The following is a 12,352-nucleotide window of genomic DNA, read 5'->3' as shown; positions in this document are numbered from 1 at the left end:
AAATAAACAAGTATAATTATTTGCATTATTTATTTATTTAGGTTCTCTTTGTCTAATTTTAAGACTTGCATGAAGATCTGATCACATTTTAGGTCATATTTTTGCAGAAATAGAGAAAATTCTATAGGATTCACAAACTTTCTAGCACCACTGTACATCTGACTCCAGCTTCTTCTTCTCAGATTGCAGGGTGATTCGATCACCTCCTCCTAAGGGTTCTTTCACCTTAAGCGCTCTAATCAATTCCGGTTAATTGCACAACACACAGTCCAGAATAACTGATTTCCTAGTGGGTTCAACCAGGAGCTGCTCCAAAAAGCCATCTCATAGCCACTTTAGAAATTCCCTCTCCTGTAATCCAGCACAAACCTGATTTTCCCATTCTACCTGCATATTGAAGTGCCCCATGACTATTGTAACATTGCCTTTTTGGCATGCATTTTCTATCTCCTGTTGTAACTTGTAGACCATATCCTTATGACTGTCTCAAAGTCTGGATACAACCCCCATCAGGGTCTTTTTACCCTTGCAGTTCCTTAGCTCTATCCACAATGAATAATCACCTTCAGACCCTATGTCACCACTTTCTAATAGTTTGATTTCATTTTTTACCAACAGTGCTTTGCCACCCCCTCTGCCTTCCGGCCTGTCCTTTCAATACACTGTGTATCCTTGGACATTAAGCTCCCATCTATAATCTTCTTTCAGCCATAATTCAGTGATGCCCACAACATCATACTTGCCAATCTATAACAATGCTGTAAGTTCATCTATCTTATTCCGTATACTGCGCAGATTCAAATATAACACCTTTAGTCCTGTATTCACCTTTTCCATTTTGTCTGTTTTTTTCCAGTTCATCATGTTGATTTTAATTTTACCCTATCATCAGCCTCTCCTTGCTGGGAGTCTCACTACACATTGCCTCTGTTTGCAAACCAACTACCTCTTCTTCAGCTCCAGTTCCCATCCCCTGCCAAGTTAGTTTAAACCCATCTGAACAACTCCAGTCAATGTGCCTGCAAAGATATTGTCCCCCTCAGGTTCTGGTGTAACCCTTGTGTACAGGTCATACCTTTCCCAGGAGAGATCTCAATGATCTATAAATCTGAACCCCAGCCCCCAGCACCAGTTCCTCAGCCACACCTTCACCTGCCAAATCATCCTCTTCTTACCCTCGCTGGCATGTGGCACAGCCAGTAATCCAGAGATTACTGCGCTGGAGGTCATGTTTCTCAGCTTTCTACCTAGCTCCCTAAAATCTCTCATCAGAACCTCATCACCTAGTCCACCCATGTCATTGGCGCCAGTGTGCACTAAGACTTCTGTCTGCTCACCTTCACCCTTGAGAATGCCATGGACACAATCCAAGACATCCCTGATCTTGGCATCAGGAGGCTACATACCATCCAAATGCCAGTAACGCACCTGCAAATCCTCGTCTCCATTGCTCTGGCTACAGGACCTCCTATCAACACTGCTGTCCTCTTCACCTCTCTGCTCTACTGAATGACAGCAGACTCAGTGCCAGGGACCTGGTCACTGTGACTCCCCCTTGGTAGGTCGTCCCCCTCAATAGTATCTAATGTTATACATTAATTATTGAGGGGAATGGCCACAGGTGTACTCTGCACTGTCTGTGCAATTCCTCTCCTTCTCCTGAATGTCACACTGTTACCTATCTCCTGCAAACCTAGGGATGACTACCTCCCTGTAGCTCCTGTCTATCACCTTCTCATTGTCCTGTATGAGTTGAAGGTCGTCAAGTTGCAGCTCATGTTCTCTCAGGAGCTGCAGATCAGTGCATCCTGGTGCAGATATATTTATCTGGGAGACCAGAGGTCCCCCAGACTTCCCACATCCCACACGTCGTAGGGTTAGGGTTGCCCCTGGAGCCAACTTCACTGCATTTTACACTAATAGACGCACACCTTCTGCTGTTTCTGAGTGTTCACAATGTACGGCCTTGAGGCTCTCTGTGCCATCTTGAATGCTCCTTCTCTACTGGGCAAGAGAGAAAAAAAACAACAATGATAAAAGAGCAATGCTACAAAACTAAAAGAAAAGACATATAAAATGCAAAGTGAGCATAGATCTTAGAAATGGACTTACGAAAAGAATAGCGAAGTGTCAAGACATATGAGAAGGAATGGAAAAAGAGGGTCTGAAAGGAATATCAAATTTGACATCAACCTTTTTTTACAATTATGGCACGAAAATAACAGTCATCAAAACCAAAGCAACTGCATTGAAAATGGTAGGGGGGAAACTTGATTACATTTACAAATTTGCACTCAGCTTAGTATCTACAACAATAGGGCGCTGAACATTGCATGGAAACTAATGCTAAATCAGAGATGGATCAAAACAAAGTTAGTAAGATAATAGCAATGAAAAAATATAATACTATTGAAGTCAGAAAATCAGAATCAGAATCAGGTTTAACATTACCGGCATACAATACATTGTGGAATTTGTTGGTTTGCAGCAGCAATTCACTGCAATACAAAAAGAACCATAAATTACAATAAAAATTATGCATATAAAAATTAAATTAAATAAGTAGTGCAAAAAGAGAGGGGAAAAACTGACGTAGTGCACAAGGGTTAAATGTCTAGAGTCAGAATTAGGTTTAATAGCACTGGAATATGTTGTGAATGTGTCATTTTGTGGCAGCCATACATTGCAATACATAGTAATAAAAACTTTGGATTACAGTAAATAATAGTTAAATTAAATTAGTGCAAAAAAAGAAGTTGTGAAGTAGTGTTCCTGGGTTCAATGTCCATTCAGAAATCAGATCGCAGAGGAGAAGAAGCTATCCCTGAGTCGTTGAATGTGTGCCTTTAGGTTTCTGTACCTCCTCTCTGATGGTAGCAATGAGAAGAGGGCATGTCCTGGATGGTGAGGGTCCATAATGATGGATGCCGCCTTTTTGAGGCATCGCCTTTAGAAGGTACCCTCGATGCTGGGGAGGCTAGCGCACATGATGAAGCTGGGGTGAGCTTGCACCCCTCTGCAGCTTTATCTGATCCTGTGCAGTGGCCTGTCCATACCAGATGGTGATGCAACCAGTTAGAATGCTCTCCACGGTGCAGATAAGATGCAATGCTAGAAGGTTTTCATTTTAGGATGCCAGTAGGTGAGAATTCAAAAAGTACAACCTACAAAGTTCTCTTAATTTAAGAAAACCAGAGAACCAGAGGACGCAGCTTTCAGATGGGGGTGGAGGGTATCACCTGGACTGTAAGGTGCTGCGAGTGATTGTTTTAGGACTGACCTGGAACAGCTGAACAGGAAGGTAAGTGTAAAAGTAGATTTTAACGAATGTGGACAGACACTGCTGGTGTTGGAAATCTGAAATAAAATTTTAAAATGCAGAACTGCATCTGTGGAGATAGCTGTGATGAAGAGAATTGACCTGAGCATGTTGGCTGTTTCTTTATTCACAGATGCTTCCTGACCCAGTCATTACACAACACGCACACTTATGTTAGCTGTGAGACTATTAACTGATTACAGGGTTGAGGACAGGTTAAGGCTGATAGGTGAGCATTTAAGACCATAAGACCATAAGAGACAGGAGGAGAAGTTGGCCATTCAGCCCATCGAGTCTGCTCTGCCATTTTATCATGAGCTGATCCATTCTCCCATTTAGTCCCACTCCCCTGCCTTCTCACCATAACCTTTGATGCCCTGGCTACTCAGATTTAAAGGGAGGAACATCTTCACTCAGACCGTGGTGGGAAGTGGAACAAGCTTCCAGCAGAAATGGTGGATGCAGGTTCAATAGCAACATTTAAGAGAAGGTTGGATAAGTTCATGGATGGAAGTGGTCTGGAGGGCTGTGGTCCAGGGGCAGGTAGATGGCACTAGGCAGATTAATAGTTCAGCACAGACTGGAAGTGTTGTGTATTTAATATTTCAATAATATGCGAGTAATCATGTTTATATATGTGTTAGATTAAGCATTCTAGTTCATTTAACTAATTAAGTACAGGTTATATGTAAAACTACATTAATTAAATACATCACCACGCTATCACGTGATACGTGTGCACCTTGCTTAAAGTAAAAAACAAAGATACACCCACATTTCAGAATCCCCGTGAGTTTCTTTGAATTAATTTCATGTTTTGAAGTTACAAAACATAACAAGATGGGCCAAAGAGCCTGTCTCTGTACTGTAGTGTTGTATGACTCAATGACTCTTCAAGATTCAAGGTAGCTTACTGTCATTCTTCAGTACACAAGTGTAAAGGAGAACAAAATGGAAGTTACTCCGGAACCGATGAAACATAAAAAACACAATGAACATAAAACACAATAAATACGATTATAATTGCAATGCTATAAACACAATGTACAAACTGTTTGAGTATGGTCATATATACATAAGATTAGCTTATATACATAGATTGATTGTATGCACATAAAGTGACGCTAGGTGCAGGAGTGTCCAAACATAAGGTGACTGACAGAAAATGATAAAGTGTCGAAATGATTGGTTTTTTAATAATTTTTTATGAGTTTTTACAATGTGACAAAACAAAAAAAAGTAAAAGGAAGGGTTTATACAGTGCAAAACAAACATATCAAATGTACACATCATAACAATTAAGAAAAAGCACCCATAGTGGAATTGTATAAAGTTAGTTACCGCCCCACCAACTCCAAGCCAACCTTATGATATATAAAAAAGTTAATCAGAACTTTATCACCACAGAGCTGTATTTATAAAAAGAAGGTATATTGCCTACTACCTAATCTATAATATGTTTACACATCAAAAAAAAACTGATAAATCTTAACCATAAGAAGCTGGAAGTAAGGGATTTAAATGCAAAAAAAAAAGGAGGAATGCACCCTTAGTCTAAATAGGAATTATGAAAATATTCAAGAAAAGGTCTCCACACCTTTTGGAACTTTCTATCTGAATTAAGAAGTGAATAATGAATCGTTTCAAGGTCTAAGGAGGACATAATGTGTCTGAGCCATTGAGCATGAGTGGATGGGGCAGCATCTCTCCACCTAAGAAGGACTGCATGTCTGGGCAAAGGAGAGGCGAAAGACAATGTACAACACTTAGTCGGAGTCAAATGCATGTCAACTTCTCCCGAAGTACCGAAAAGAGCAACCAGAGGGTTAGGTTCCAAATAGCAATTAAGTATATGAGATAAAGTTTAAAAAAAAATCTCCAGAATTTCTCCAAGCTAAGACAAGCCCAGTACATATGAATAAAAGAGGCTTCGCCCCCTTTGCACTTATCGCAACAGGGACTAATATCTGGATAGAATCGCGATAATTTAGTTTTGGACGTACAACCTTAAACTGTAAAAGTCAGTGGCAAGCACATAGAGAAGTTGAATTAACTGACTTGAGAATTGAATCCCAAACTTCGTCAGACAAAGGAAAATTTAAGTCATGCTCCCAGGCAGTATTAATTTTGTCAAAAGGGACTCGCTTCAACATTGTTAACAAATGTTTGTATTTCAGATTGTAGAAATTAAACCTTTACCCAACGGATTCATACGAAGAAACAAATACACAACATTTTTATCGGGTACCTCAGGAAAGTTTGGTATTAGAGGATTGATAAAATGTCTAATTTCGAGATATCTAAATAAATGACTGTTAGGTAGACCAAACTTTACAGACAGCTGTTCAAAAGTTGCAAAGTGCTTATCTATGAAAAGATGTTCAAGGCACCTAATGCCCTTTCTGCGACAGTCTAGAAACGTTAAATCCTGCATAAAAGGCTGAAAAAGATGATTATGTAGAATAAGACTAGAGAGAGAGAAACCGAGAAGCCCGTTATATTTTCTGAACTGAGCCCATATTCTCAGAGCGTGTCTGACAACCGGATTAACAATTGATTTAAGCAAATGGCAAGGAAGCGCGGAGATGGAGAGATCCTTGTTAGAGTTCAACTCCATTGCTACCCATATTGGGCAGTGAGACTGATTATAAAAGTAAGATTGAAAAATAAAACGACGTATGTTGGCAAGCCAGTAATATAAACAAAATTGGGTAAGGCCATACCACCTACCCTTTTGAAGGTGAGCTTTATTTAGTCTGGGACGTTTGCCCTTCCATAGATAGGACGAAATAATAGAATCTAATGGGTCAAAAAAAAGCTTCAGAAATAAAAATTGGTAAAGATTGAAATAAGTATAAAAGATTAGGAAGGATATACATTTTAACAACATTAATTCGACCTATCAGAGACATGGACAAGGGTGACCACTGTGCTAAACTCTGTTTTGTATGATCTAAATGATTAGTGAAATTTTCTCCAAAAGGACGCTTACAACGTCTTGTTACTGTAATGCCAAGGTAAGTAAATTGATTATTTACTACTTTAAAAGGGAGATTATGAAATTCTAATAATTGTGCTTCTCTATTTATTGGAAAGAGTTCACTCTTAAGTAAATTAAGTTTGTATCCGGAAAGCTGGCTCAATTTGTTAGGAGTGAAAACATTGGGGATAAGGAGGTAGTCGGGTATGATACAAAAAGTAAAAGATCATCAGCATAAAGAGAGACTTTGTGATCAGCATCCGTTCCTCCCCCCCCCCCCCCCCCACCGCCCAAATCCCTGTCAATTCAGCACAACTACAAAGTGCAATCGCCAATGGCTCCATGGCCAGATCGAAAAGTAAGGGACTTAAAGGGCACCCTTGCCGGGTGACGTTAAAATGATTGCTGGCAGGAGGAACTCTTCTAAGTAGCATCGGGGCCTATGAAAACACAATAGGACAGTGACTGTAGGTGTGAGATGTGGAGTGTAAGTATACTGTAAAGTGGCAGTGCATGGAGGGATGAAACATGCTGAGGGGCTGTGGCAAGGTGTGACTGATGCCTATGTAGTGTTGGTGTGGAGTAGAAGGGTAGGTTAGAGGGTGGAGGTGTCGATCAGCCTTACTGCTTGGGGAAAGTAACTGTTTTTGAGTCTGGTAGCCCTGGTCTGGATGACTCCTCTCCGATGAGAGTGGAACGAACAGTCCATAAGTAGGGTGGGTGGATCCTTCATGATAGTACTGGTCTTTTTTCCATATATAGATACCTGTCTGTCTATCTATCTACATCCATTGAGCACATCTACATGGGGAGCTCTCACAGGGAAGCTGCACCCATCATCTGGGATCCTCATCACCCAGGCCATGCTCTCTTCTTGCGGCTGCAACCAGGAAAAAGGCACAGGAGGCTCACGACCCACATCACCAGGTTATTACTCATCAGCCACCAAGCTCCTGAAGCAGAGGGGATAACTTCAGTGAACTTCACTCGCCCCAGCACTGAACTATTCCCATGACCTATGGACTCACTTTCAAGGACTCTTCATCTCATGTTCTTGCTATTTAGTGCTCATTTTTTTTATTGTTATTTTGTTTGTTTTCTTTGCATTTACTGTGAATGCCCACAAGAAAATGAATCTCAAGTTTGTATTAGGTGACATATATGTACTTTGAAAATTCACTTTGCTGACAGACAGGTCGGTGTTGGTGATGTGTTGGGCAATGTGAACTACCCATTTTAGAGGCTGCCTTATCCTACTGTACTTCACCATCTAAAAGAATTGGCCAAGAGAACTCGCTTTATGCAATAAGCTGCTTTGATCCTTCCAGCTTAATTTAATCTTTAAATGAATTTTAAGTCAGCATGAACACAATAGCTAAAATGGTTTCTTTCGGTGCTGTGGAAATTCTATGATATCACGTTCAGTCCTCACACTAGATGTAACCCAGACCTGTCCATAGCTTATCGTTAATTCTTCTAATAAAGTTCCATGGCATTTCAATTCTTCTGCAGCCTTCTGTCGCTGGAATCTTTGGAATTCTCCACCCCAGTGAGCTGTGGATGCCAAGTCATTTAATATGTTCAAGGCTGAAATAGATTTCTGGACTACAGGGGAATCATGAGCTGTGGAAATCAGTCATGAAGAATTTGAATGCAATAGTCCGATCGGCTATGATCTTACTGCACAGGCTCAAGAGGATTTATGACCTTCTCCTCTTCCTACATGTTAGATACATAGATCAATCTGTCATTGAGAGATTCTGAGACTGTGAGTATCTTTATATATATATATATATATATTTCCAAAATAAACCTTATTCATAATAAGCATATATAAAAAGGAATTAACACCATGCAAAGCACTTTATATTCTTAGTATTCTTACTATGGTGGTTGGGATGGAAAATAAATCAGCCATAAAGATAAGAGATTCTGCAGATGCTGGAAGTTCAGAGCAACACACACAAAGTGCTGGAGGAACTCAGCAGGTCTGGCAGCATCCATGGAGTAGAATAAGTAGTCAACATTATTTATTTATTATTTGTTTGTTTATTGAGATGTAGCACAGAACGGGCCCTTCCGGCCCTCTGAGCGGTGATGCTCACAAATCCCCCAATTTAATCCTAGCCTGATCACAGGCTGATTTACAATGAGCAATTAACCTACCTACCGGTCTGTCTTTGGACTGTGGGAGGAAACTCACGTAGTCCCAGGGAGAATGTACAAGTTCCATACAGACAACAACGGGAATTGAATCCGGGTCACTGGTACTGTAAAACGTTGTACTAACCACTACACTCCCATGCCACTCTGGCCAAGAATGGCAAAGCAGACTTGATGGGTCATAGGACCTGATCCTGCTCGTATGTCTTATGGTATAATGCCCAATGCATTCAGTTTCTGCTGAATCTATACATGGTAGTGTTAGGATAGCACCTTTGCCACTCAGGACTTCCACTGTTTGAGTGGCTTTCCTGCTGGAATCGACCCCTCAATGCCAGATGCGGAAGGAGCCTAGGCTGTGGTCCTTCCCCACAAAACTCTTGTGTTGGATGTGCCGAGCTTCAATGCGTCCCTCAGCATGTACTCCCACAGTCGGGAATGTGGGAATGTCAGTCACCAGCATTCCCTTACGGACATCTCACCATGCCGGAACATCAACGAGCTCAGGGAAACTAAGGGGCAACTTTCACTGAATTGATGATCTTCCAGCAACACTTGATTGTGTGATGCTGCTAAAAAAAAGTTATAATTTCTTTAATTGAATTGTTTGAGTACACTTCAGTAAGAATGCACAACCAAGCTTTAAACCCCACCACTTAACAGATGGCCATTAACTTCAGATTTCTGGGCTTGGTGGTGAAACACTTGTACCTTGGTGGCAGTTTGATAAATATGGTGAAAAACTAGAATCAGTTCAAGTTTCAGCTCTGAACAGGCGACCAGCTGTCTAAAGGGATCTCACGCCATGTGAAGTGCAACCAATTTTGTGTCAAGTGAATTATATAATGTTTAGAAAATTTCCAGTCACTTCTAAAATTAGTACAGTGATAAAAGAGAATGCTAAGTCTCCGAATCCCAAGTAGAGTTGGATTTTACACGTGCAAATACACTGTTCAAAATTAAATCTCAAAACTAGACTAATAGTGTCAGAATGGGTACAGTATCAGGAATATCTATACCCTCACTACACCATTCTTCTTCAATTATTCACATTCAGTTTTATTTATCACATGTACACATATCAAAACATACAACAAAATGCATCTTATTCATTAACAACCATCACAACAAAGGATGTGCTGGGAACAGCCCACGATCGTCACACCTAATTGAAACCTATCGAATGCTTATGTTAAAAGGCCTTGTTAGACTGGATGTGGAAAGGATGTTTCCCAACATGGGAAAGTCTAATATCAGAGGACACCACCTCAGAATAGAAGGGCATCCTTTTAGAACAGAGGTGAGAAGGAATTTCTTTAGGCAGAGAGTGGTGAATCTGTGGAATTAGTTGCCACAAGCAGCAGGGGAGATCAAGTCTTTAAGTACATTTGAGGCAGAGGTTGATAGATTCTTGATTATTCAGGGCATGAAGGGATACAGGGACAAGGCAGGAAATCAGGAATGAGAGGAAAAATAGATCAGCCATGATGAAATGGTGGAGCAGACTCGATGGGCCAAATGGCCTAATTCTGCCCCTATATCTTATGGACTTACGGCACTATGGTCGTACATTCGGTGCAAACATAGCATGCCCAGCACGCTCAGCAGAACAACACAGAACACAGAACAGATACATACCAAGCCACAATGTAACAACAGTGAAACAAGCCCCATTCCTCCCTCCCTAACCTGACCCCTAACTCCTCCCTCCATCCCCAAACCATTGCTACAAACTGAAACAAAACCTAAGAAACCAACTAAGCCTGAGCTGTAACCTTGAATCTTGATGAAGATCGTAGCTTGGCACCATCTTGACTTCTTTTAGAGCCAATCACAAAAGAAACATGAATGTGTCACCCGTGCCAATAGCACCAAGGCGTAGAATCACACACAAAGTGCTGGAGGAACTCACCCGGCCAGGCAGCATGTATTGAGAAAAGTACAGTCGATGTTTTGGGCCAAAACCCTTCAGCAGAACTGGAGAAAAAAAAAGCTGTGGAGAAGATTTGAAAGGTGAGGGGAGAGGAGAGAAACGCCAGGCGATAGGTGAAACTTGGAGGGAAAGGAATGAAGCAAAGAACCAGGAAGTTGATTGGTGAAAGAGACAGTAGGCCACAGAAGAAAGAAGAAAGAGGGCCAGGGACAGGCAATGAGCGGGCAAGGAAAATAACATGAGAGAGGGACAAGGGGATGGGAAATTGGGGGGGGGGGTGGGAATTACCGGAAGTTTGAGAAATTGATGTTCATGCCATCAGATTGGAGGCTACCCAAACAGAATATAAGGTGTTGTTCCTCCAACCTAAGTGTGGCCTTATCATGACAGTGGAGGAGGTCCTGGATGGACATATCAGAATGGGAGTGGGAAGTGGAATTAAAATGTGTGGCCACTGGGGATCTTGATTGGTCAGTGCATGAAAGAATACTGGGAGAAGGCAGAAGATTGTGGCTGAGAGGAAAATTGGATCAGCCATGATGAAATGATGAAGCAGACTTGAAGGGGTAAATGGCTTAATCCTGCTCCAATATCTTATCGTCTTATTTTCTAAATGGATACAAATAATTTTGAAAGGTTTGTTTTGAAGGACAGACTATCCTTCAGTAATACAGGTTTAGTCAAAGAGCAGGAGATTTGGTGGGGTGCATGGTTTATAAAAACAATCTATTTTACAGAAAACAGAGTCCATTAGCTTTCTGAGGAGCAGGTCATGCCTCATGAGCCTGATTGAATTCTTTGAGGGGATGACAAAACAGAGGGTAGAGAGTGATGTGATGTATATGGATTTTAGTAAGGATTTGGACAAGTTTCCCCACAGTAAGATCATTCAGAAAGCAGAAAGCATAAAGCATGAGATCCAGTGAAACTTGGCCATGTGGATTCAGAATTAGCTTGCCCACAGAAGGAAGACGGTGATATTAGGTGGAACACATTCTACCTGGAGATCAATGATGAGCGGTGTTCCACAGGAATCTCTTCTGGTTCTTCTGATTTGGATGAGGTAGGCCGGTGGTAGACATGCCAGGCATCATCCCCGATGAAGATGGCAGAGTATGTCATCAAAACGCTGGTTAAAGTCACTATCTGTATCTGAGAGTAGCCCAAGAAGAGTTTATTTGTCATATACACTGGGAAAGCACTAGTTCCTTTTTCACTTATCTGGTAAATTCATAAACAGTCTGAAGTTAAAGATAACAACAGGTAAAGATATGAATAACAAGACACTGGACAGGAAAGGTATAGAGGCAAATGGGTCAAATGCGGGAAAGTGGGACAAGCTCTTATGGTCATCTTGGTACGGACAAGTTGGGCTGCAAGGCTTCTTTCTGTGCTATATTATGCTATGACTCTACACCACATCCCCATACTATTTTCTCACTGCTGCCATTGGGAAGGAGGTACAGGAACCTCAAGTCCCACACCACCAGGTTTAGGAACAATTATAATTCAAGTTCATTGTCACCTGACTGTGCATATATACAACCAAATGAAACAGCGTTCCTCCAGACCACGGGGCACCCACAAAACATATATCACACATAGCGCATAAAACAAAATATCACATTATAAATAAGTTAGTAAAGCATAATTCAAAATGTAAGTAGTAAAGTGCAACACGGAGAAGTAGTAAACAGCTCACTGTCCTAGTGCTAGACGTCGGTGGTGGCAGGGTATTCATTAGTCTCAGAGCCTGAGGTAAGGAGCTGTTACCCAGTCTGGTAGTCCGAGTCCTGATGCTTCTGTACCTCCTTCCTGACAGCAGTTGATCAAAGAGATTCTGGGAAGGCTGGTAAGGGTCCTCAACAATGCTTTGGGCACTTCGTCTGCAGCACTCCTGGTAAAGGTCACAAATAGGGGGGGAGGGAGACTCCGATGATCCTCTTGGCAGTTTTCA

At 41.4% G+C, this 12,352-nt stretch overlaps 1 protein-coding gene and 1 long non-coding RNA gene across 10 annotated transcripts in view; one reads left to right on the top strand and one right to left on the bottom strand.

Moving 5' to 3' along the window:
- LOC132393547 (uncharacterized) overlaps positions 1-12,352 on the bottom strand; it is a 37,334-nt gene that overhangs the window by 15,435 nt on the left and 9,547 nt on the right. For 2 of the 9 annotated variants that reach the window (XR_009511930.1, XR_009511928.1), the window contains exon 2: positions 1,932-2,004. The exons of 1 other annotated variant lie outside the window; for it this stretch is intronic. This is a non-coding gene — a long non-coding RNA (uncharacterized LOC132393547). Of the gene's footprint in view, positions 1-1,931; positions 2,005-2,112; positions 2,165-11,395; positions 11,548-12,352 lie in introns of all 9 variants that reach the window. 6 more of the 9 variants (XR_009511926.1, XR_009511921.1, XR_009511924.1 and 3 more) reach the window with 4 other exon arrangements.
- Positions 2,537-12,352, top strand: part of LOC132393545 (A disintegrin and metalloproteinase with thrombospondin motifs 5) — an 84,285-nt gene continuing 74,469 nt past the window's right edge. The window contains exon 1 of the mRNA XM_059968938.1: positions 2,537-11,493. The gene's annotated coding sequence lies outside the window, so the exon portion shown is untranslated. The remainder of the gene's footprint in view (positions 11,494-12,352) is intronic.

The sequence above is a fragment of the Hypanus sabinus genome, chromosome 4 (assembly GCF_030144855.1).
Source record: "Hypanus sabinus isolate sHypSab1 chromosome 4, sHypSab1.hap1, whole genome shotgun sequence".
NCBI lineage: Eukaryota > Metazoa > Chordata > Chondrichthyes > Myliobatiformes > Dasyatidae > Hypanus > Hypanus sabinus.
Note: the sequence above shows the minus strand (reverse complement) of the source record. Positions and strands in the feature narration are given on the sequence as shown.